Source organism: Ambystoma mexicanum, chromosome 1p (assembly GCF_040938575.1).
Source record: "Ambystoma mexicanum isolate Mex_15411 chromosome 1p, UKY_AmexF1_1, whole genome shotgun sequence".
In the NCBI taxonomy this organism is placed as follows: Eukaryota; Metazoa; Chordata; class Amphibia; order Caudata; family Ambystomatidae; genus Ambystoma; species Ambystoma mexicanum.
The window spans coordinates 1,166,131,010-1,166,157,664 of record NC_090921.1 but is presented as its reverse complement, the minus strand read 5'-3'; the positions used below and the strand labels follow the sequence as shown (position 1 = coordinate 1,166,157,664).

Below are 26,655 nucleotides of genomic sequence, written 5' to 3'. Positions count from 1 at the left end.
TAGTATGTGCAACAATGGGACCATAGCAGAATTAACATAAACCAATATTCCACAGCCATCGGGATTAAGAACATGAATGCAAATGCAAGATGCCATGCGTCGAATTGCAGCGTCGTGTGCGGGACGTGCTCGCACGAAAGGCATTGCAGCTGACACACGTGGAATGAATCACCACAGGTGAAGGCTATACAGCCTGATAACACATAAATTGCACACCCAACCCCCTCCCCCAACCACACCCACTCCAGAATGCTACCGGCAGGACTAGCAATGTTGGGCCTGGGAGACCTGATTGCACTGCAAGTACTCCAACTTCAAGAAGAAGACGAACGCCAACTACTACAACAACCGGCAGCACAGAGGAGACGCAGGAGGAGGAGGAGGAGGAGGGCAAGGCATGGCCAGCAAGCCCCACCAGCACAGCCACTACCACCACGCAGGCAGCCCGCAATCCCACGCCTCCGAGCTAATCCGTTCAACCTCACAGCTGAGCAGATCCACACCCTCCACCGTTTGGACCTGGACACCATAACCGCCATTGTCGACATGACACACGCTGACCTTGTCAGCATGATAGATAGCCCAACCGCCATCCCACCCCTACTGAAGGTGGTGTCTGTACTCCACTTCCTGGCCACAGGCACCTACCAGCACACAGTCGGACAGTTGCATGGCATTTCACAGCCACTATTCTCACGGACACTATTCCAAGTGCTTGATGCCCTCCTGAAGCACTCAGACGACTACATCACTTTACCACGCTCGGAGCAGGAGCTTACAAACACAAAAGTGGGATTCCATGCACTTGGCGGCATACCGGGTTGCATTGGTGCCATCGACTGCACCCATGTGGAATTGGTTGTCCCACATGCCATGGAGGCCCAGTACCGCAACCGGAAACAATATCATTCTATCAATGTACAAATGGTGTGTGACTCCAACAGGATCTTTACACATTGTTCTGCCCGATTTCCAGGATCAACACATGATTCCATGGTCTTGCGGAACTCTAGAATACCACGCTACATGGAGCGACACGCAGGGCGCCGATCCTGGCTACTCGGTGAGTCTCATTTAATGCATGAGTATGTGGGGTAGGTGATGCGTGAATGACCTGGCAGGAAGGGGGGGGGGGATGCGTACGTAGCAATGACATTCCACAAACATCCTTTGTTGTCCACATACAGGTGATGGTGGGTATCCACTGAAGAGATGGCTCCTTACACCAATCCGGAACCCACAGGACCAGCATGAGGACTACAACCATGCCCACTCACGTACCCGTGTGGTCATAGAACAGGCATTCGGCCTACTGAAGGCTCGTTTCCGCTGCCTCAGCAGGTCTGGCGGGGCACTCCTGTACCGCCATGAGAAGGTGGCAAAGATGGTCATGGCATGTGTCATGCTACACAAAATGTGCGTACGTAGGAATGTGGCCATGCCCCCCGACGCAGAACTGCTAGCACCTGAAGATGGTCATGATGAGGGTGGGGTTGTGGCAGCACCTCAAGGGGTCCGCGAGGCACAGGAGGCCTGTGAGATTCGTCAGTATATCATAGATGCATGCTTCTAGCACTCACGCCTGGTGGCTGTTACATGGACACGGGACTTGTGGCACTGTGTGTGTCTGGAACATGCACAATGTGGACTGTACGCCAAGATAGGCCTCGTACACAGAGTTCAATGTCCACACATCTCATTGGATGAATATGAAGAATTGTATTGCAGATGTGAAATGACATTACACACCCAATCGACCCGCCACCCAAAGAAGCACAACACACCCCCTCCACCCTCCTACCCCCCCCACGAACACCAGTGTCCAATGACGCTCATTGTCAGTGGGCAGACGCTATTGCAAGCCCCCTCTCCGGGTATCAGGGGCACCCCTGCCTGTGGAGCGCCGGTTCCTCCCAGATCTACGTTGGGGGCTGCCCTGGACGGAACTTGCAACGGATGATGTCTCTGCCTGCTCACGTCCATGCATGTCCCTAAGGGTTTGTGAGAGCTCAGTGAGCACACGGCGCACAGCGGCAAGTTCACCACATACGTCTTTGGACGTCGCATGCAGTTCCCCCCTCAGGCTCTCGGTGCTTCTCTCCATTTGTCCCTTCAGGCTCTCGGTACTTCTCTCCATTTGTCCCCTCAGGCTCTCGGTACTTCTCTCCATTTCTGCCCTAAGTGTCTCAGTAGATGTTTCAATGGCTGCCTTAGAACCCCCACATTCATCAGCATGCTCCTTGAGGAGCGTGGCCAGTTGCTGCTGTTGCACTATCATCTGCTCGAGGGACTGTTGCCTCTGCTGGGCCATGCCCATTTGCGGTGGTGTCACAGGGGGGCTGGACGCCTCATGTTGCCTTGCAACAGGCCTTGTGGGGGTTGGCCAGTCTTGTGGGTGCCCCTGCGTGGTTTCCTCATGGTGTACGGGATGATACAAACAGGGGGATTGAGACAGGTCATGGATGTGTCCTACTTCGACAGCACCAATTTCTGTGTCGGAGCATGCTGGCATGAATGCAGTGTCACCTAGGGTGCTGCCGCCACCAGAAGCAGTGCCTTCTGTGGCATCCATTGGGGGGACCTGTGGTGCTGCTGTTGTGGACATGCTGGCTGCTGGGGTGCCTGTTGGAGTCCCCTCCAGTGTGCTGCCACTCGATTTGTGCTGCTGCCGTGTCTTGATCCGTGCAGCTGAGGTGGAGGGTCTTTGGCCGTTGGTCTTGGCCCTCTTTGCAGGTGTGCTGGTAGGGGTGTCCTGAAGCTCGTCGTTGGAATCGGACCCTGTGGTGGAGTAAAGGAGGGCGAGCGTTATTCATGGGTCTGTGGTAATTGTAATGGCAATTGTATCACATGCATTGGGGTGGTACCTGGGGGTGATTTGGGTCAGGGCCTTGGAGGTGGTCTCATTTTTGTGTGCATTGGGGATGCAGTTATTTTGCAGTCTGCAGTTAGGGTGTGCATGCTGCACATGTAGAGTGTGTTTTTGGGATTTTTAAATATTTATTTATTTAATCTGACTTTTAAGGGGCGCTGTCATGGCAATGTATGTGCTTGTTCTCCTGGACATGTGTTTCTATTGCACTATGGGGACACATGGTACTTCACATGGTTGGTAATTGTGGATTTGGCATAGTTTTATTTGGGCCACCTACCGGATTCTTCTGATGTCTGCACTCCTTTCTCCATCCCTCCGACTCCCTCTATGCTCTCCATTCCAATGGTAGAGGCACAGATTTCTTCCCAGGGGGTCAACTTGATGGGTGATTCCGATCCTCCCCCGGTAGCTGTGGCAATGTTCCGGTTGGCAGAGTATGCTCCGGACGCGTATCCGTAGGTCGTCCCATCGCTTTCTGCATTGCTGTGGGTTGCGGTCCCCACCGCACTTACCCGCTGTGCCACCAGCGCCCATATGGCCTTCTTGTTCGCAAGTGCCGTCCTGGTCATTTGCGTAGAGAAGACGACGGCAGCATTCTCCTGGAGGGTCTCTGTGAGCACGGTGAGTTCCTCGTGGGAGAAGTGGACCTGCCGCTTGCGGTCGCACGCTTTTTTAGCAACTTTTCCCATATTTATTTTTTTAACTGGGGTGGCTAACGGGTTGGGATGTGTCTCAGGGTCGGATTTTTAATGGTTGTGTTGGGATTCTGATTTTATAGGTGTACGGTGTGCTGTTTCCCGTTCCGGCCCCATGTTTGTACTTCCGTTTCCGTATATTTACGGTGACCGTATTTTGCGCTAACCGCTCATTACGGTGACCGCTAAGATGGGTGGCGGAATTGCACCTAGGGCGACGTACGACGGCGGTAAGGGGCGTTTTGGGGTCATTTCCGCCATCGCGGACTTTGCACTTCCGCCATGGCGTAATGCTCGTGCCCGATGGGTCAGAATTAGCCGCACTTTCCTCCATCGTGCAGTGGCGGAAACGCTATTTACGCTATGGCGGTCATGTCAGTTACTTTCCGCCAGGGTCGTAATGAGGGCCAGTGTGTGTTAGGGGGAGATTTTAACGTTAAAATGGGTGCAGTTCCACCAGACAATCTTCTAGATATTCGGAAGACATGTCTAGTAAAATTCAAAAAGCACAGATGCACAATGTTCAGGTTTGCGCCAAAGTTATCAAATATTTTGGTTGGCTCATAGAAAGGGGCATGCATGCGGTCGTGTCCTCCGACATCCTGGGCCTTCACACATTTCAAAGCCATCAGGGAGAGTCCACTATTGCCTTTCAGTGCAAATGTGGGATAGGATCCTCGAATTTGAAGTACTTTGTGATCCTAGTAGTTATCACCATCCAATAAGTCTCAAATTGCAGGGGATTGTGGGGAATAAAAGGGAGAGCTAATAACTTACCACATTTAGCAGATGTTGAGCTGAAGCAGAACAGAGAATTGGGCCAAAATTGTGGCCTCAAACCAACATCTTAAAAATCTGGCAGAGTAACACCCCTGTGTTTTGTCAATCCTGGTAATGGCGCTCATGTGTTCACCAGTTTTGTAGCATTCACGGGCGCCTTCTCGAAGATTTTGTGAATAAATGAAAGAGGAAGGCGCAGTTGAACAAGCAGGGGTAGTTTAATAAAGCATGTGTTGGGGAGAATTTTCAGTTTAGTGCTAAATTCCCCTATACCTTAGAGACCCCCAGCTCTTTTGCTGAACTTTGGGCCATTGTACTTTTCATTCTATGTGTTTTCTGCGTTTTTTGGAGTCCGACAAACTCCACCATAGGCATCATCTTTGCATTGTGATACATAGCACCTTCAGTGCAGTGGCACAGGGTAATCTTATATTTCCCAGAGGTTTAAAAACATGCTCTTTGATAAACTACTGTTTAAGGGCAGTAACGTGAAATCGACTTACATTTGTAACTGTCTAGACCCAGCAGACACTATCTTAGGGTAATGGAGGGGTTACTTTGTATCCCCAGTCTAGTTTATCAAGATTACAATTTTATGTTACCCTTTCTACAATAAATGGCCGGTAGCAGTGGTTTACCTTTTACTACCATTGTGTGCTTTTATCGCGGGCTGCGTTCGCATGCTGCAGTAAAGCACCCATGGGTGCCCATTTTGTCAAAATGGCCCCAGTCTTCTTTTTTCACCATTTGTTGCTGGAAAGGTACATCTTAAGATGTACTCTGCGCGCCAAACCAGGTTTAGCCTCTGTTTGCTTTGTCTTTGGCGGGATACACAAGTGAAGCCCGTCTTTGGCTCCAGTATGTCTGGTAAGGGCAGGACATGAGGAAGGTGCCCGAAACTCCCTGTGCTTAATCCTCTTGGTTACAGGAATGCACCCAAAGGTGATTAGCCGGCTGGCTGTCCGGCAAGGATTGACAGCTAGGCTGGAATTAATGGGAAAAACCTGCATAAAAGGCAAGGCTTTTTGGCTTGGAAGGCAGAGTCGACCACTGGACGAAGGAATCCGAAGAAGAACTTGGAAGAGACACCTGCTGCAACTCCTGGACCGTTGGTATGCCTGGTGAAGCCCTGCTGCTGTGCTGAAGCCCAGAGTTCGCCTCGACTAGAGAAGCCCTGCAAGGACGACTTCTCCCCTTGAGTTGGTGGGACCAATCAACTCCAAAGTGAACTCGTCTGGACATCCTCACAAAGCTGGCTGTACTTCCTTGCTGCTGCAGGAACAGACGTGCCAGGGAGAGGAATACCAGATTCAGAGTGCGTCACTTAAGTCGGACGCAAGCTTGTGGAAGATCCTCCGGATGCCCAGTAAGCAGGACTACCCTAGCTTGAGCCACCCCAACAGAGTGCTGGACCACAGATGCGAGGAAAGTCCAGAGTCGTAGCCGAGAGTCTGCAGTGGTGCCATTTGCTGAGATGTGAGGAGCTGAAACCACAAAGTGTCGCTGAATAGAAGTTGGTCCTTTTCTGTCGCCGACCATCCTGTTGCAGGAGTCCCCAGAAGTCCTCCCTCTTGTCCCCACGACTGAGGCACAGTAACATAATGAACTGCAGAGACACACAGGAACAGAAGCCAGCTGGAACCATTTCTTCTAACCAAAGACTGTACAGTCTAAGAGAACTTACCTCTTGGTGTTGCAACCTTACTTGATCACAGTTGACACTGGCCTTGGTTGCTTCTGTAGAGTTGCTTGCATCTTCTACTTCTCAAAAGCCTCCCAGTTTGTGACCCTACTTTGATTCTACTTTTTCTACAAAGACTTCTAAAACATTGTGCAAGACCTTTTACTTACCTGCAAGAAGTGGTTCAGCTCACCTAGACTTATGCCCAATTGGCATTGGCTGGCCTGGCTCCCTGAATGAATCTTCTCTCCTCTGTCTCACCTTCCCTCCAGGAAAGGGTCAATTTACTTTGCATTGGGGGTTCAAAAGTACTTACCCGCTTCAGAATATTTGTGTCATCATTTGTTTTATTCTGAAACCTCTTTACTTTAACACTCATCTCAGTATTGCTCTAAACGCAACAGTGATGTTAATGTCCACAGTGTCCTAGCTATTTAAGTCACCTGAGGGTGTAGGAAGTGTCTGTGTGCCATCCCAAATGGGTACTTGATTTAGAGAAAGTGTGTATTTTGGAGTGTATTTGTGGGTTATTACATTGCCTCTTCTGAAGGTATATTCAAAATGACTTAAATTAATCATTTCTTTTAATCAAGAAACCTGGAGTGCAAGTGCTTATTTGGATATGTGTCGCTGTGTATCTGTTGAACCACCCTACTGCTCACATTAACCCCTCTTGAGATGAGCCTGGCTGCTTAGCCACACTACCAACCTGTGTAGTACAGACTTATACCAAAGGTTGGGTTCCTATTGCCAGGAGGTCAAGGTTGTTGTAGTGCACCCAAAGGGTACTGCTCCAAATCTTGCCTAACAGCATGTGTCCTATCTAAGAATGTGCTTTGGCATTCATAAATCTCCATTTGGTTCCAAGCTCGACATCATCCAGAAAAGAGCATGGTATTGTGCTCCCTTGGAAAAGAGGCAAATTGAGCTGATGATGGGGGTGTTTACTGGAGGCAGTTTCAACCCAGGATTCAAAATGAGTGAATGCTGGGTCAGCATACATGACTGCAAACAGGACAAAGGGAACACATGTGGATGAGCAGTCATGGGTGGAGCATTTCTCGGTTCTCTTTAATGGCACAGATCTTTCCGAGCCAGGAGGGAAATCCAGTTCTTCTGAGTTTTACACCCGAGGAGGTACTTTTGCCCATTAATGAGCAGGCACATAATTGCACCCCAGGGCCGAACGCTGTTCCTATGGACCTTGTTCAAGATCAGGTCGAAGTCTGGGCACCGTTGTTGACCGTGGCCTATGCCATTTTGGAGTCCGGCAACTATCCAACCTCGTGGTTGTCGGCTATTTCCCCCCCCCCCCCCCATTTTAAAAAAAAGGGTAACACGGCCAGTCCACCGTCATATCAACCCATTTCCCAGCTTGGTGCAGCTTTTAAAATTTTTGGGAGTGTGTTATTGGGGCACATTGAAACATGGATTTTGGAACGTTCCATTCTTTCAGATATTCAGCTCCATTTTAGACCGTGACTATGGAACAGGCTCCGAACCTTTAATTTGGTCACAAATTTTATTTTTTATTAAGGGTGAGGCTCTATATCTGGAATTCCTGGATCTGAGCATGGCTTATGATAAAGTGAATAGGTCGAAGTTGTGGCCCGTGCTCGGGTCCATGAAGTGTCCAGAAGAGATCTTGATTGTTACGTGAGCTATATAGTGGAAATCTAGTAAGCGTGCATAGCAGGCCAGAGGAGCAATGTACGGATTGCTTAGAAGTTGGTTTGGGGTCTGCCAGGGCTGTGTTCTGCCCTAAGTTTGTTTCATCTTGCATATTAATGGTGTACAAAATGCCCTGGTGGACTCACAGGCAGACTTCCTGAGGCTGGGTGGTCGCGCTTTCCCAACCTTAGCCTATGCAGACAGTTTAGAGAGCCAGAACCCCAGTGGCCCTCCATAAACTTATCAATGCCTACGTGAGGTTAAGAATAATTTGGAATTGAAAATTAATGCCACGAAATCTGCTGTAATGGCACCATGTGTTGGCAGAAAAGGGACTGGGAAAATGAAGGCTATGGTTTGTAATGGGGCCTCCATCCCAAGAGTTATGGAATGTGACTATTTGGGTGTTCGTTTAACTACAGTAACGGGCAAAGCCCATATAGGCAAGCGACAATTGAAGCTGGCCCAATACCTGGGTGGGCTTTCCAGTTACATGGCCGAGTGTCATGGTCCAGTGTCATGGCCAACCTTTAGATTTGATATTGTAAGTTTATGGCACCCAGACTAAGGCTGCGGTCCTTCAAGGTTCCTCTCTGTGGGGCTGTACGAAAATGTCTGTTCTACAGATTCAGGAAAAACAATTCCTCAAGGGCTTTTTGGGACTTCTGGGGTCCACTCCTAGTTACGCTGTGCAGCAGGAGCTGGGAGTGGGCCTCCTGCAGAACCAGTGGCGCTGGAACCAATCCTCTTCTGGTTGCGTCCCTGGACAAATGAGAAGGCAAGTTTCCCATTTTTTTTTATTCAGGCCTCTTTGGCCAGGGATAACTGGCAGAAAGTTCCTTGGCTTTCACTTCCTACGTGAAAATAATGCCACTGCACCGTTTCCCCAGAGCACGCTGCTGCCACCCATTCACTTACATTATATACAAATGTTTAGACCATCAGTTATTGAAAAAAGGGAGCATAAGGAGTTACCTATCCCATCAAACAGATCCATTGCAGCCATCAGTAGAATTGATCTTATTCAGACATATCTTCTTTTGAGCTCGAAGAAGGGTGACCACTGACTGATCACCCATGCATGGTTCAACAGCCTGCTGTTCAGGGGAAAACACTACTAGCTGGAAGGGCTTTTCAGATCTAGAGAGCTGTCCAGCATGTGGAGATGCAGTTGAAGACTAGTATTTTATTCCGTTTTCCCTTGTCTATATGGACATCAAAAAGGATACGATTCTCCCCGTTTTTGGACATGTTAAACCGAGACATCTTTCGGCATTATCCTTCCTTTTATCTATTGATTCTCCATTTGTTGCATGGGCATTGTTATCCTTTTAAAAAATAGCTATGCATCTCAGAAAAGGTGTCATGGCTACTCTGAATTGCATTTTTAGTATTTTGCTTATCTGCACTGAATTGATTTTTCCTGTAAGGTGTTTTTTTTAATGGTATTCTTTGCCATGGGCCAAATGTTAAATTGTTATGAATATGTATTTTCGTGCCGTTTAATGGATGTTTTCATCCGAATAAACGTATTCAATGAATCAAAGTCAACCCCAGTCCCACTTCCCTTCCACCAGAGCAGGAGCTGCCCTGGAGCTGCAGGAGCAGCATCCACACCACCTTCACCGTCCTGGGTGCTAAGGTAAGCGCTGGGCATCCAATACCAGCACCCCGAGCTACATCTGTGGACGCCCTACACCCGCGATCAGCCAGAAGCTAAATGTGCTGATATGCATGTGCTCCAGCAAGAAAGCGCCCGATCCCAGAAAAGGCATCCAATTAGCACACAATCGCCGAATCCTGAACCATCCGTCATTGAGAACCATGAGGTTTCTCCTTTCCATCATGGCCGCCATCGAAATTCGAGCAGCAGCACCCTGAGCCATATAGCTACAAGCGACCGGATTGGCTGTGTGTTGCTTTAAGCAAGCCAATCACATTTCGCCGGCAGGCGAATGCCGGCCCACAAAAGAAGGCAGGAGAAAAAAAGGCTCCTGTCCCAAGCCTGTCCGATGCCTACCGTGCCTAGGGCCACAGAATCTGCTCCCTGCCCACCAGCCAGCCCCCCACGTGGAAGGACCATTACCCACAGCATCCGCTCGTCGCTACCTCCCCCAAAGTACAACATGAGAAGCCGGTAAACTTTCTGCAAAATAAACGTCAGTGAATAATTAAGACTACCTGCTACTCTCGCACACCTCTCAGACAAGTCCCATCCCACGCTAACCGTTGCGCTGCAAGATAGCTACTGCTACCCTATCAGCAAGGCCTTGCAAACTTTCACGGCACCTGCCGTCCACAATCTGACTATACAAATTATGTCTCACCTGATGCCAATTGATACGCTACACCACCGCTGCCGTTCTATATCAGTCTTGTTATGCACTAGCCCTACCTCATAACCACTGCACCTTGCCTCATGTGCTGCCTGATGCTAGTTACTGTGCCTCACTTATTTGATGCTACTGATACTTGATGCCAGTTGCTGCACCATATCCTCCTGATGCCAGTTGTTGCACCTAACCACTGTTGCAACTATTAGCCCAGGCCAGCCCAATCCTAGTTGCTGTGTCTTAACGGATGCTAGTCAAAGTGCTATATCACTACCAAATGTAATCTGAGATAACCACTCATTACACAATGCACGCTAGCAAGAGTCAAACGGCCACCCTACTGTACCTTCTCATGCCCCTATTACACCTTACCACGCCTATTGCTGCAGTAACCATGCACCTAGCAGAAAACGTACCTTGCACGCTCATAGAAAGAATCAGGCTTCGCGCCAGACTACCCCGTCTTTATGAGCCCACCTACCATAACAAAATCCATAATCCTCTTCTGAGATCCACCTCACGACTCCCCAAAGTATGCCCTAACCTCACCACGCCCTGTAATGACTCCACCCAACCCAAACTTATGCCCATAACTATCCAGGACTCACCCAACCCAACCACCTTATCGGAGCCCTGATCAACGCTAGATTCCCTAGTGGCCCACGCCACGGATATAGCAGACACCTTATCCACCAACAAACTTGACTTACTAGCAATCACTGAATCCGGGCTGCACGAAGCAGCACGCCCAGCACTCTCTATAGCCATCCCTGAAAACTATCAAATAATCAGATTGGACAGACCCAATAACAGAGGAGGTGGTCTGGCCATCATAGCAAAGACCAACCTCGAGCTAAGGCCATTCACTCAATCACCTCTCAAATCCTGTAAGCTCCTCACAGTCAAATTACCCATCTCTAACTGCCGCACCTTAACCATCTACCTTATATATAGGCCACCCGCCCCCATTGGCTCATTCGAGGCAGACCTATCCAGCCTCATAGCCAACAATACAAAAGACATCTCAAATACTATTAGGCGACCTGAATCTTGGTCTGAACGACCCCGACGACAAACCAGCACAAGCCATAGCCAACATGCTAGCTGAATACGGCCTAACCCAAAAAGTGCTCACCCCTACCCATAATAAAGGCAGGACCTTGAGCTGGATCGCCACCTTGAACTGCGATACCACCATCACCAAAACCACTCAACACTGGACAGACCACTACATCATTGACTTCACATTATCTCTCAACAAAGAAGTCCGCAAAGAAAAAATCATGGCACCACCACTGCCCACTAGAGCAAAAAAAGATATAACTCCTGACCACCTGCTAGCACTCCGACTGCCAACCGTCAATGCTCTCCCTGACAACCTAAACCCAGAATGCCTAGTAGAAAGCTACAACAAAGCCATGAAAAAAGGACTAGACATCATTGCCCCTCAAAAAATGCAAAAAAGCAAACAAGCTCACCTGAACATCTGGTTCACCCCCCATCTGAAAGAAGAATGCGCAAAAGGAAATTAGAAACTCAATGGCGCAATACCCCCACAGAAGAGAACAAACTACAACTCAAACTCTTCACTAACAGTTACAAAAAAGAAATCCTCACAAAAAAAACCTATTCAATGAAAGAATCGAAAAATCCAGCTCCAACACCAGAGAACTATTTACTATACTAAGGGAACTAGAATCCCCAGATCCCCACCAGATAACAATCAAAGAAACAACGGTGTACAAGCAAAATCTAACTGAAAAAAAAGACTCCCTAACCCCTAACGCATCATCTCGCAGTAATCACGCCAAAACAACCAACCCATCAGGCCCGAATCCTTTCAGATTCACTAAAATATCCATCCTAGAAACAAAGGGTTATAGCCTCACTTAAACCATCCAACTGCAAAGGCGACAACTGCCCACCCCAGATAATCAAAGATGTTGCCAGGGACTTAGCTCCCTTTATAACCAAACTGATCAATGCATCCTTCTCCTCCAACATCATACCAAGCAATCTCAAAGAATCATGGGTTCTGCCTCTCCTCAAGAAGCAAACCCTAGACCCCTGCTATTCCCACCAATTACAGGCCCATCACCACGGTACCGTTCCTATTAAAGATAATAGACAGAGTAGCATACCTACAAATCCAGCAATGTCTAGAAACTAGGGGCTCGCCAATCTGGATTCAGACCACGGTACTGAGACAGCTCTAATCTATCTTAAAACCCAGATCAACGAGATTAACGACAAAGGAAACACTGCCATGCTACTCCTCCTCGACCTGTCGGTGGCCTTCGACTTGGTGGATCACACAATCCTGGTGCGAACACCTGGCCTCGGCTGCCCACTTCTCGAAAGAGGCCATAGCCTGGATCCAATCTTTCCTGGACAATCGAACCATGAGAGTCCTCTCTAGCCTCAGCAGACCCCATCAAAATAACCTGTGGTGTACCCCAGGGCTCCTGCGTCTCTCCTACCCTCACCAACATCTTTACCAAGCCCTTATTTGACAAGTTGGACAGACTGGGTGTCACATATACTAATTATGCAGATGACACCCAGATCCTCATAACCCTTTCGGGCAACTTCGACTAAGATATGGCCTTGGTAAACAAAATATACCTCATCATTCAGGCATGGATGGTCACACACGGCTTATGCCTGAACGATGAGAAAACTGAAATCCTGCTCCTCGGCTCTAACGCCAATCTGAAAAAACTCAGCCCCAACTACAAGGCTTTCAACATCGATGGCAACACCATCACAGTTGCCAAAACAGTGAAAACTCTAGGCTTCCACCTAGATTCAGCCTTGTCACTAAAAAAACAAGTAAATTCATTAGCATCCTCTACTGCATACACGTGCAAGCTAATCAGGGCAAGTAGAGCATTCCTCTCCCAAGCTAACTGCATCATCATCGCCAATGTCTTAATACTCTCCAGACTCGATTATTGTAATGCCATGTACCTAGGAGCCAACAAATACATAACCGACAAACTTCAAACACTGCACAACAATGCATTCAGAACAGCCCTTAATGTATCCTCCAAGGAACACATCTCTAACAAAAGAGGAGAACACAAATGGCTCAAAATCTGACCGCATCTCACTCAAAATGGCATCCCTCACATTCAAATGCTTAAACAATGCAGCCCCCCATCTCGCAACCAGAATAGTAAAAAAGCGTCCAACCAGAATGATTAATTCTTACTGCCTAAAGGTACCCAAATTCAGACTAAAGAAAACGGGCGGCAGTAGCTTCCCTGTCATGACAGCCCAACACTGGAACGCCCTCCCACTCACCATCAGAACAGACCAATCCTACTATAGTTTTAGGTGAAACGCTCTCACCTCGTTACAATCCAATGATCCACATGACTGACCTGTCCCCTTTCACACTTACAAAGCATAGCCAACCTGACTGTACATATGTACATCCCTTAGATGACCTACCGAAATGTAATTAACTATGGATATATGCATGTATATATGTAGATATGTCCTTCATTTCACCAGATTCTAAGTAATGCAATGCTTTGCCTTATGCTCATATGTGCCTCATCAAGCAACTAAGTTTTTTGTAATCGTATCTTCCTGTTCTCTGTTGCGCCCTGTTACCTCTGGGTTTTGCACGCCATACCAAATAAATAAACAAACCTATGGTAGGACTATAGAAGACTCCTTTTAGTCTACAGGGCTCCAACTCTTAGTATAAGCCTGAACTACCCAAAAGGCATGGTAGCTATGGCTGCACTACCAGGCTTAGTCTAGAAGGGAGACGGGCTGTAGTAGAGGGCAAACACCTTTGAGCACACAAGCAGCCAAGAAGACACCAACACTTGTAGTTCTATAAAAATATCATACATACTAGGCAATGTTAAATTCACTTTTCAATTAAAGTAAGCAAAACTGTATAAATAAATACAGTAGGACCTTTGCAGTGTTAACGCAATAAGTTAGAATTTAGGTAAAGGAAAGCCCTTCTTCAGGTTATCAAAACTATTAATCTACCAACAATCACAGAATTATAACACTGGTAGGTTTAATACATTTGTACAAACTAGTAGAATAGTTGCGAGCAATTCAAGGTATGAAAAAATACTTGGAATCACTGTTTCAGGAAATAATAAATTAATCAAGATCAACACAGAGCAGGTACGACTTTAGTAGCGCATCCCTATCTAGTTGTGATGGTCTCATTGTCAGATTGTAGGGCAAAACAAGTAAGGCACAGGAACTCAGCCATTCAACATGCATGCTTTCATTCAAACATGGGGTGGGAGCTGTCCGACAGCCAGCCTCTCAGTTAGAAATGGATCAAAGGAGGCCCACTGGAGGACAAAGACCTGTGGAGTTTGGGAGTCCTCCCAGTTTCATGTGCTCCCAGACACACCGGCACCTTAGGGCAGGCTTCACAAAGGAATCCCGGGGAAGACAAAAGACAAACAAGGGGCTCCCTCACACTGCATGGCAGAAGGACCAAGAAATAAACCATTGCGATTTGGCAAAAAAAAAAAAAAACACAGACAGGAACCATTTTCGATCAATGATTTGCCATGTGTCTTACCACAGCAGCAAATGCAGCCTGCATTGTATCACAACATTGGTAGAATAGCCACTAAGCTAGACTTGTCACTTTAACTAGAAAGTCACAGGAGAAGTGAAAACAGGTATGTAAAGTATACCCACAGCAATCCGCATAAGGTGGGGTGTGCTGATGCAGAGAGTATAAAAAATATGCCGCCATCCTTAGGAACAGTAGCTCTTGCAAGGAATTAAAATAAAACCATACAAGGAAGCGCAAGGAGCTTCCAACAGCACTACACAAGGTGCTGCGATAGAAAATTACAGATGCCATAGGAAAAGATGGAGGAAGTAGACACCATCAAAAGAAAAACAAAAAGGAATCTATTAAAAAAAATGAAACAAGAACTGTAGATTTGTTTGAATTTCAGCTGTACGGAAATTACTTGCAGCTGAAAATTTCAAACACATCCACCACTCTGTACTATTTTAGCGAACAATGGGAGCTGTGGTGTCCACCACACTCTTGTTCGTTACAATGGCATCAGGGTTGAGGGGATGTGTCCCCCCCACACCTCTGCTCAGTCAAAATAAAGTAAATAAAACAAAGAAAAAGACCCTGCAGCAAGGTTCCCATGCATGCAAGTGAAGGGAACTGGTGTTGCAGAGGGCTGGAGGAGTCGGTGCCACACAGCGAAGTATGCCGCCAAAAGGTAAGTACGAGGGGTGGGGGGAAAGTAATTTGTTCAAATGACTCATTTTCTTCTCCTTCTGACATGTCTGAGTCGGCTAAATCATGGACAACCAGCCGAAAAGGAGTGCCCAGAGTACAAAACAAGAATGAGTGAGGGAAAAGGAAAATGGTTCCCATTCACTCAGGAGAGTCAGAAAAACCCAACAGTCCAGCAAAAACTGATAGGGGACTCGCCAGGTGACGTGAATATCCCAAGATGGAAATTCTACCCAACACTAACCTCTCAGAGATCCCTGATAAATAAGCCCCCCCCCACCCCTAAAATCTGTTCACCAGGCCAGATTAAGCACAGGACTGCTCGTAGAACATACTCCGACTGAGAAGCAGATAGTTATCCCAGTTACACGTTGGCCAATAGTGTAACAAAAAGAAAACCAAACTACATCTACTTGGTACCAACCCTATATCCGACTGGCCACCAAGTAGCAATGGAGTAGGACTTACAGCGTGTACAGACAATTGTGTAAATAAATGTGCATAAACCATGAATACAATAAATGAACAACATGATAAATTAATATAACTCAGGAATGCAGCAAACCTGTAACAGACTGGAAGCTACCTCAAAGAGAACCATAGGCTACAGTGAAAAGTCTGGAGATCGGTTGCAGATCAGTAATAAAAACAAAGCAGACTATATGCACCAGATATTCGTAAAACGCAGTTCCTCTTTCCAAGTGTCACCTGTGCTGGTGTAAAACAAGCATGTGTTGGTATGTAGAAATCCCCAGGAACTACCAAACCACTGCAAAGGCAAGCATAAAGATTACATAGCACGCATCGAATGAATGCTCAAGGACCCCACAAAAAGAAAACTAGAAAGCAGTAAGATGGTTGGAATTTAGAGTAGATAAAGGGGATCCCTTACCTTAAAGTAGGAGCACTCGTCCAGGACCACTTATCTGGCAGACATTTTATTAATTTACATGTAGTTTGATCCCGTTTGGTTTTCTTTTTGTTTTACAACTTATTGTACTATTGGTTTTATTTTGTAACTGGAAAGCTCTTTATATAAAGGGACAATATAAAACACTTAAAATAACTAAGCAAGATATGCCAATGTAAGACATTACGCACCTTATGCAAGCCTGTATGTAATGCAACTACCTGAAGTGCAACCTAACAAAGAATTATTTCAGTCTGCTAAGAAATCCCATCAAGCATTGCCAAGTCCAGATTTGGCTGGATGGCATAAAGCTCAAACTACTCATGCCTCAACTCCCGCCCAGTTCAGAATCTCTTGCCTTTATCAGACTGACCATTCAACCAAAACCCATTGCCAAGAGGCCCAAACAGCATGTTACCAGCTCACACTCTTAAAGCTGAGCATTTATCTCAGTAGAGTTTAAGAGCTGTCCAAGCCCTGTTAATCTCAGATACGAGCCAAGGAAAATCACTAAGCACGCCACTGTGGCTTTTCTGAAGTCATAACCAAAACACTACTTTAGTTAGAAAACTATCTCTGGTGGCAAACACCACAAGAAGCCACGCCATTGCCAGAGTGGAAACTAACTGCTAGAATGAAGCAAATGAGAAATAGACTTTTGCTTGCTAAAAACACATTTCAAACAGTATTAAGACACTTCCCCCCCTCCATCATGCAGTACAGGAAGGACATTGAGACCCTACTCTTTCAAAGAACGTCAATCACTAATCATGCCACTCAACTGTACTTCACCTCTGGAGCTCCCCCTGCCCATTCCAGCTACCTCTCCTACCTATGCACCAGAGCTTTAAACCCCTGGGAGCATCCATGTAAAGTATTCCACTGCTTCCCAGCTAGTTTTGCACTTTTACGTCAAACACAATCTGGACATGGTCCTTAAGCAGTTCAAGAAAATGTCTGAATGTCATGGCTGTGTGTGGGGGGGGGGGGGGGTAATGCATACATTTGGTAGCTATGCTCAAAGTTAGAAATATTCAGGAAGAAAATCCTTATGCATGTGCTAGGAAAGCTTTCCCACCACTGACCTGAATCGATCCCCAACTGTTTGCTCTGGTTCAATTTGTCCTGAATTTTGCTGGTTAAAAAACCTTTGGGGGCACTTTTCAGTCATGAAATGCAGCTGGGGTATTTTGTACCCCTTATTCTTTAAGACACATTTGTCAGTTTTATTGAGTGTCAAACACTAGCTTTTGGCAATGAATACTTTTCTACTCAGTTTTTCTTGCATGCACTTTTGCATTTTAGAGCATAGTACCATTTTGATAATCATATACTCAAAATGGCTGCGACATGCGTTTCACCCTGCCTTTTGGCATTCTTTATGCCCTCATGTCAAAACATATGGAAAGCCCTTTGCCGGGAAAAGTGAAGTGGAAGCATCTGGCCGGATTTGGGGTCTCGGACAGTTAAGTTTATCTTTTGTGTAATTCTCCCCACTTAGTGAGTCCCCAAGCACTTTTTGCTGCACATTGGATTTTTGCCCGACTGAGTGAGTGGGAACCCTTCTTTCTCACTCATTTTCTGGGACTCCAAACCCTTTCTGGTTTCTCTTGGAGTCCGCTTTCCTCCATCTTTTCACGGCATCTGTATTTTCCTACTGCAGTACACAGCACCTTCTGTGCAGTGTTGCGGGAATGTCCTTGAGCTTCCCCTTAGGTTTACATTTACTTTCCTGTGCCAACGTAAGGTTACCAAGTTAAGGGGATATGGTTTATCCTACCTATGCTTTTTTTGAGAGATCAGCACACACCACCTTATTTGGAGTGCTGAGGGAACACACCATCAGTTTTCTCACTTATCCTGTAACTTTCTAGATCCAGCGACAAGTCTGAGTGGCTGGTGGCAGTGGATGATTATCTACCAATTTTGTGAAACTTGCATCACATGGTGTATTTGCAGCTGAGGTAAGGGACTCAAGGGGCACCCTTGTTCCAAAATAGTGCTGGTCTTCATTTTTCACCAACTCACAATGATGTGTCCTTTCTAGAATCATCTTCTGCCCACCTGGGTTTTCGCCAGGCTCCAACTGGGAAAACCGCCCAGAGGCGCCAGTGTCTCTGGGAGGACAGGAAACTGGGATGTCACCGAAACTCCCAAGGTCTTTATTCTCCAGGGCGTCTGCTTGTATCAGTTCTGAATGGGTGCCTGGCTGTCCCCTCGGGACCACCACCCAACGTTTGAATGTAGAATGCAAGCCGATTGGCTGTGTTCCTGCTTAAAAGGCGAGGGTCTTGATGTAGAAACCAGAGTCGACCACTGGAAGATAAATTCAAAAGAAAGGGGATGTCTGCAGCCACCTCCACCTACCGCCAAAACCGAGTAACCAGGTAGCGCCAGCCCTTTCTTCTGTGCGACAGGGAAGATCCAGACTGGGTTTCCTCCCTTGGACTGGTGGGCCCAACCAGTCTCAAGACCAGCGACAGTTTGAGCCATCCCATGATGCAACATTGCAGGCCTGCAATATTCAAATACCCTGGGACCTCTGGCACTGCTGTCGTGCCTCGCCTCATCAAGCATGGTTCCGGCTGCAAACTTGTGGGCATCTGCTGGGCCTATAGAGACTCCATCCTGATCATACAAGTCCCCTCAGCCGAGTTGTGGACCGAGAGAAAGAAGACAGTCTGCCAGGTGACAACAGTCACTGCTACAATGCCTCCACAACCAAGTGCCACGAATATAGTTTGTGGGGCATTCCTGTGACAGTCTGCCTGCTTCCGTCAAATGTTCTTCCTCCCGCCGCCAAAGGCCAGAGACCGGAACTGGTGTCTTACCTTGGGGATCCGCTGGTGACCTTGCTGTCCTACGAAGAAGGTACCGTCTCACTCCTAGGTGCTTGTCTGGGCAGTTTGTGCTGTTCGCTCCTCCTGAGCTTGTAGAGTCATATTGGGGTGGACAACCCAACCTTTTTCTCCCAGGATTTAGGACATCCATTCTTTAGGCTGAAATCCTTCAGGCAGCCTACCTAGTCCCCCTGAACCCCTTGAATCCAATTTTGTTACTTGATGTTTTAGTAGCATCAGTGAATTTGACAACTTAGACAGTGTCTGCCTTCATTTGTTCTGACGCCCATGGGTCACCCGATCCCCCAGCGCCTCCATCTGACTTTTGAGACCCCCCCCCACCCTCATTCCCCAGATAGGGTTGGACTTCCAAAGTTTAGGCCTATACAAAGTTATCCAAATTGCCAGTATTGCTATTTGGTAAATGTTGATTAATGATTTGCTAACCTAAAGCTACTCTTGATGGTTCCTAGTGATTGCATCGACAGACTATAGCATTGACAACAAAACATCTAAAAAAAAAAAACATTGAATGCATTTTTTAATGCAGGGGTTCGCCCCCAACCCTCCTTTTTAATGGTTTAAAAACACAAATTAAACTAAACCCTTTACCATTGAAAAAATGCATTAGATGTTTTTTTCGATGTTCTTTTTCTATGGTATGGTTTGCCGATGCTTTGTTTTAGCTGCAATGACCGGATACCACTCTTGATACCAGTTTCTTATCTATTGAACAGAGTAATGCTATAGCTAATGTCCCAGTGTATATATGTGTGAAACTTTACTTACTTGCATGAATTGCATTGAGTTTAAAAATGCCCTAGTATAATCATGTTTTTATTAAACTACAGTGTGCGTTTCCTTGACCTTAAGTGTACTCCAAGGTCTTCGTACTCGACTACAGCCCTCCTTCCTAGACTAAGCCTGGCTGCTCGACCATAGCTACCAAAGCTTTTGGGTAGTTCAGGCCAAAGCTAAGAGTTGGAGCCCTGTACAAGAGTGATTCTTCTTACCAGCTCCTACCACAGCTGGACTTTAGCAAAGCTCCAACACTCTGACGAGACCCAATCCGCACTCTGGCCAGGAGTATAACGGTTGCTGGGAAGATATGAGACAAGAGGCAGTCCATTATTTGACAATCCTTTTCAGTTTGAATGAGCAGTTTCTTTCCATTGGTGGGCTGGGGGTGACTGGTCTAATCGGGGATAAAAAGAGTCCTTAAACCATTCTTTAGATAGTTTGAAGCCAAGACTCCTACATTCAGCTAAAGCCCAGTGTTAGGCAGAATCCAGTGCAGTTCCCTTAGGGAGCACTACACCATATTAGGACTACAGGTGAGAGCAATAAATCCCCTTTGGTGTCAGTCTGTACCACAAAGATTTAGTTGGTAGCTGTGGCTGAGCAGTCAGACTTATCTCAAGAGGGAGATGAGCAGTATTCGGGGTTTACACAATAGGTAGTACAGTACGATGGAGCAAGGAAACACTGACAAAAGCTTTGTATCAAAAAGAAAATATATATTTTATACACTTCTAAGTCAACACATAATCACAATTGGTAAAGTAAAAATTCAGTCACAGAAAAGTAAATACAACTCCCTATTCAATTGTAGACAAGTTTGCGGTAGAGTGCAAACTGAGCAAAATGGCACATTGAAAACCAACTACAAATGGCACTCTAACAATGTAACGAAAGGGAGAGAAAGCACAAGTTAAACCGAAATCTCTTCAGACACCCCCTAGCAAAACTTCCCTGAAGGTTTGCGAACAACTAATGCACAGTAACACTTTCGCAGAAAGATAAGTGAAAGAAAACTGAGCAAAATGGCACTCCACAAGTTAAAACAGTAGGAAGGAAGAGGGGTTTAGAAGATTAAGGTGCATCAACACGTTTCTCATTGAAAACCAATCTAGTGAGAGCTGATCTAACAAATCAGCCAGAGTCAATAGGCCTGAGCCAGAGTCAGTGGTACAGGACCAAGAGCTTAGGAGCAAAAATGTTCCGGTAGCTGCAGTCAAGTCTTTAGTAGAAAAATATTGAAGAGGTAGATGCGAGGCAAAAGACAATGTTAAAAGAGAGGGCGGCCAACCCCACAAGTAGATAAAGGATTTAAAACACCTTTAGGGCTACCACGGAGAAAGGGCGGCCTGGCGGAACAATGTACCTTAAACGTGAAGAAGCGGCTCCTGCGGTGGTGGTTGTTCCTGGTAGTTCCTGCAGGTCGAGGGGTCCAGCAGAGGAAGAGAGGCTCTCATGGAGGACGGTTCGAGTTGCTGCACTACCCAGGGATGAAACCAGCCGTGGTGCTGCCAAACGAAGTTTTAAAGGAACGCTCATTTTAATCGCAGTCCGGGTCGATAGCTGCCTGCCTATCTGGTCTCCAAGTGCTGTGCACTGTTGATTCGACCAAAACAGGTCCGAGAAAGCGATAGGTGAACTAGTTGACCCCACCAGCTCAAGGGAAGGAGGCTCTTTCGCTGAAGAACTCCTCTCGTTGGGTGGAAGAAAGGTGGTGAGACGATCCGGCAGGGCTTCACCGGTGGTGTAGATGCTGAAGATGTCTGTGGCTTCTCTCCCCTTTGGTTCCGTAGTTCCAGTGGCGACGTCTTGCTCTTCCAGTCCTCAGGACCCTGCTTTTATGCAGAAAGAGACCCATTCATACAGCCTAGCTGTCACTCACACAGTGGAGTGGTCTTCTTGGCGGTTGACCCTCCAGCCTATCAGGTGAGCGTGCGACCTGAGTTGCTGTGGCAACTCTGTCCAGGGGTTTTACTCCCCCTCCCAAACAGTCCCACACCAGACTCGGAGGCGCCAAAAGGAGGGCTTCTTGGCAGAAGCCTGCCAAAAGTGTGAACAAAGGATCCCCGAGCTGGGTTAGGAGTTTAGAGTAAGACACGAGAAAGAATTTATATCAAAGTTCTGGCAAATAAAACCTACCGGAGTAAAGTTAATAATAAAATAAACCGGCGGTATGTTAGAGGCTGTCAGTAAAAGTGGTAGCCTCGAACAATGGGAAAATCCATAGGAAAATATTTGCGTTCGAATATAAAAAGGTAGTAACCACTGCCACCAGCGAGAAACTTTGCAGAGGGGGACTTTAAGGTGCCTCCTCGAAAATGAACTTCGGGGAAAAACTATTAACCCCATCCAGTACCTCCATATTAAGATGGGTTGTACTGGTTAAGTTCATAAAACTTGACTAGTATAGTCAATGGGGACTTTACATGTCCTGGGAGACAGTAGTCAGCCCTAGGGTATGGAGTCTATGTTTGGGGGTCGCTACGACACCCATGTCACTGTACTGAGGGTGCTGTGTAACACGTGCATAAAGATGGTTCCTATGGGTGAGAGACAATCCCATAGGCATTAAACACAAAAATAGCCAAGAACACACATAGCAAAAAAATGCCTAAGAGTGGGAAAAAGAGTAACTTTTAGCAGGTAAAAAAGACAAACCCTTCAGATCCAGTAAAGCTGCTGGGGGACTCTGTAGGTAAGGGAAATTAGCCATAAGTGAGAATTAATCCCTAACACCCAGGGACAACAGTTCACATCTAGCATTGCCTCCAGCTAAGTTCCAGTGAAGCCCCGCCTCTCAGGGTCAAAGCACTGACAAGGGATCGACCCATGGGATGGTGGGACCAACCAGTCTGGACCCCTTCTGAAGAGTCCCGAGGCAAACTGTAAAGCTGACACGCTTCATACAGGGCTTTTGCTGTGCATCAATCCCCCTTCAGAGTTTGTTTGGAACTTCGTAAGTCTCCAGATTGCGGCATAAGATCAGCCCTCCTTGAGCTGGACCTTGCCACCTCAAAGAGTGACCTGCTGGGAGAAGTTTGTCTTCATCATGCGAGCTGCCTGCCGCCACCTGAGCACAGTGTTCTTTGCTGCTGCACACTTCCCCGAAACACGTAGAGCTGGAAGCTGTATTCCAAAGTTGGGAGTACATTTCTTTATCTGTTTTGTTTTGTTTTCCAAGCTGGCCATATGTGAAGCCATATGATACCTGTTTTTCTTGATTCAAGCTAATATATCCTGTTATTTACGTTTTAACTTGATATTTCTGTATATAAAAGTTTAAATGCTCTGAAAATAGACGGATTTATTTCAGTATGTAAGGTGTGCAGGGGACGGGAGGACAAGTTTAGACACTTTGTTTCATGGGGGTCTACGGTCATCGTGGGACTCTTGGTAATCTGCATCTTGGGGCGCCAGGGTCATCCAGCTGCAAAACATAAGGAACACTCTCCGGAGTTCAGAACCGCTGACTAACCATACCCAATCTCAGTGCCAAAAAACAACTTTGATGACTCTTTGCATCCTCACAACCAGGACCTTGCCAGGAAGACCCACTTTCAACTCCACCTCCTCAAAGGAATCCTTCCTTTCCTCACTTTCCCCAGGAAACCGAATGTCTCTAGAGCTTTGGCATGCTCGACTCTACTACTGCAACAGCCTCTTCCTTAATCTACCATCTTCCTCTCTACGTCCCCTCCAGCTTAACCAGAATAAGGCTGGAAGACTTATCCTTGGCCTCAAGCCCAGGTACCACATCTCTCCAGCCCTAAAATATCTCCACAGACTCCTAGTAGCTGCAAGGATCAAATTAAAATCCCTCTTCATCTTCCACATGGCTGTGTGGGGACGGGAACCACAACACCTACAGCTGGCCCTCACCAAATATTCCCCCTCCAGATATTTATGCTCCTCCGCCAACAACTTTCTGCATGTCAAGCACTTCTCTAAACAAGCTGGTGACTGATCGTTCCTTTGCTGGCTCCCTCTGGAACAGCCTTCCCTCATCTATGCCTTGAGACGAATCTCATCAAGTTTCCGGCAGCTCCTCAAGATTTTCCTTTTCACCTCCTCCTCCCCCTCCCTTGCTAAAGCCCTCAGTCGCTGATATCGGTGACCAGGCCCTTTGGGTATCCCTCTGGGTCCTGGTTCACCCCCCCCCAATTGCCTTCAGCAACTGGCCATTCATAGCACTTTGCATTAGGCTCCCACTGGCCTGTGCCATCTCACAGGCCTGCACTTATTGGCAACTGACCACCCTCACCAAGTGATCTCTGCCAGGCACTTAAAAGCTGCTGGCAACTTACTCCCTAGAACTTCCTCAGCAGAACTCCTAGCACTAACACCCCCCCCCCCCCCCGGATCCCCGTCCCTTCTCTCTTTCTCTGCACTTGCACGTTCTGAATGTTCACAAGGCCTAGTAGGACTGCCTCCTTTCTCTTCATTGTTTTTATATTTGCTTTTGTTCCCATGTTCCCTCAACGGTGCCCTGTGGGCACTTTGAAACACAAATGCACAATAAAAAATAAACCACTACACCTGCAGTTCTGAAACCCTGTGCAACACAAACTGTTGAATGAAGTCTGCCCAGGGAACCTAGGACCCATAGGAGTAATTTCTAGTGGAATCTGCGTAAGGGGGTGAGCCTGCATGGCATTTCCCCCACACGCCCCAGCACAGGGTTGTATGACACTACCTATCCCTTGCCTGTTTGTGATCCATAGAGTTCTTGCCAAGATTCCCCCAGTGCACACCCCCCACTTCCCCTAAAGTGGTGGAATTGGGAGATGATCCCTACCTAAATTTAAACTTTGTTCTTTCATCTCTAACATTCTCTTTACCTGTTGGCTTGGTTTCTACTTGTCTCTTCACTTTAAAGACACCCAACTCTCCATGAGGAACAAGTTACTTACCAGTAACTGTTGTTGTCAAGCATGGGTCTGGCATGGATTAACATGCTCATGAATATTCCCTTTCATGCCAGGATTCCTCAGCAAAAGAAAAACCAGTTCCACTTTTGTTTATAAACTGTCTTTCGCCTATAAACCAAACACTTGGCTGGGGGCTGTATGACCCAGAGCTAACGACTGCCCTCTCCCCAAGCCCCTTTCTCTGGCAGCCATCTTCAGATTTGGTAGGACGTAAAGTGGCAGTATGACCAAGAAGAGGCGCAGGAGGGAGGGTTTGCATGCAAGTCCATGCCAGACCCATGCTGGAGAACAACCATTAGAGGTAAGTAACTGGTTTCTTTTCCAGCATGGGGTCTGGCATGGATTCACAAGCTCATGAATAAAGAATACATAACAGTACATCCACACACAAAGCCTCAACAGAAGCAATTACTCTTACCTCCTCACCAGGCTCACTGTCAAGCAAACAGGTTGCATAGCACTGCTTGGCCGACTCTGGACTCCTCCATGGAATCCCTGTCGAAGTAGAATTTTGTGAAGGTGTGCGTAGACCTCCATGTAGCAGCCCTGCAGATATCCAGCAAGGGCACACCAGACAGGAATGCCGTCGTTGCAGCGATCACTCTGGTAGAATGGGCTCTCGGACAGCCAAGCAGCGGTCATTTTGCCAACGGGTGACAATGAGTGATGCAGCCGGAAAGCCATCGACAAGGCATTCCCTAGGCTCAGAGGACCAAAGTTCACAAAAAGCTGAGATGTTTTCCGTAAACTCTTCGTGCGGGCCACATAAAACTTAAGCGCTCCAGCCACATCCAGCGAGTGCAAAGTCCTTTCAGCCAGTGACAAAGGCATCAGAAAAAACACAGGTAACGCCAAAGGTTCGTGGAGATTAAGTTAATCCATGCCAGACCCATGCTGGACCACAACAGTTACAGGTAAGTAACTGGTTCCTTCGCCAGCGTGGGGTCTGGCATGGATTCACATGCTCATGAATGAATAAAGAATACATAGCAGTTCACACATGCACAACCACGGGAGGTGGCAAGGCTCATCATAAGCATCTCTTACCTCCTCACCAGGCTCATCTTCAGTTTGCGCAGCAATGCTTGGTGAACTCTTGACTCCTGCCTGGAATCCCTGTTGAAAATTTCGTGAAGGTGTGCGTCGACCTCCACGTTGGAGCTCTGCAGATGTCCAGCAGGGGCACACCAGACAGGAATGCAGTTTTAGCAGTGATCGCTCTGGTAGAGAGCTCTCGGATGGCCAGGCAGCAGTCGGTTTGCCAACCGGTGACAGTGCGTGATACAGCCGGAGCGCCACCTCAAAATGGAAGCCTTGGGCAGGGCGTTCCCACGGTTCATAGGACCAAAGTCCACAAAGAGCTGAGGTGTGAGAAGTTTTCCAGAAACGCGTTGTGCAGGCCACATAGAACTTCAGCGCTCTAGCCACATCCAGCAAGTGCAAAGTCCTTTCAGCCAGCGACAAAGGCGTGGGAAAAACCACAGGTAACACCAACGGGTCTTTTAGATGAAACTCTGACGGCACCTTGGGCATGAAGGAGGGGTGCGTCCGCAGCACCACCCCCATCTCGTGGAAAGTCAAGTAAGTAGGTTTACAGGCGAGGGCCTGGATCGGTTATAGATTAAAGTTTCCACTCAAAAGGGTCCCCCCCCCCCCCAACCCCTGTTTTTGGTGTAAAAACACTTTTTTACCTATACTAGAGCCAAAAAAAAATTCGATCCTTTTGTTTTCGGTCGAATGCACTCACCTTTGGCATTCGATCCTTTTGATTTCGTAACTTTAACTGGACACTGCCTGGATCTCCCCCACTCGTCAAGCAGTGATGACGGCCACCGGAAAAGCGGTTTTCCACGACAAAAACTTTAGTGCACAATTCATAGGCTCGAACAG

The 26,655-nt window shown here is 47.2% G+C and overlaps 1 protein-coding gene across 4 annotated transcripts in view; it reads right to left on the bottom strand.

Annotated features, from left to right (window-relative positions):
* The window catches only part of KMT2B (lysine methyltransferase 2B), a 1,990,704-nt gene that overhangs the window by 1,538,369 nt on the left and 425,680 nt on the right, over positions 1-26,655 (bottom strand). The gene's annotated exons all lie outside the window — the stretch shown is intronic.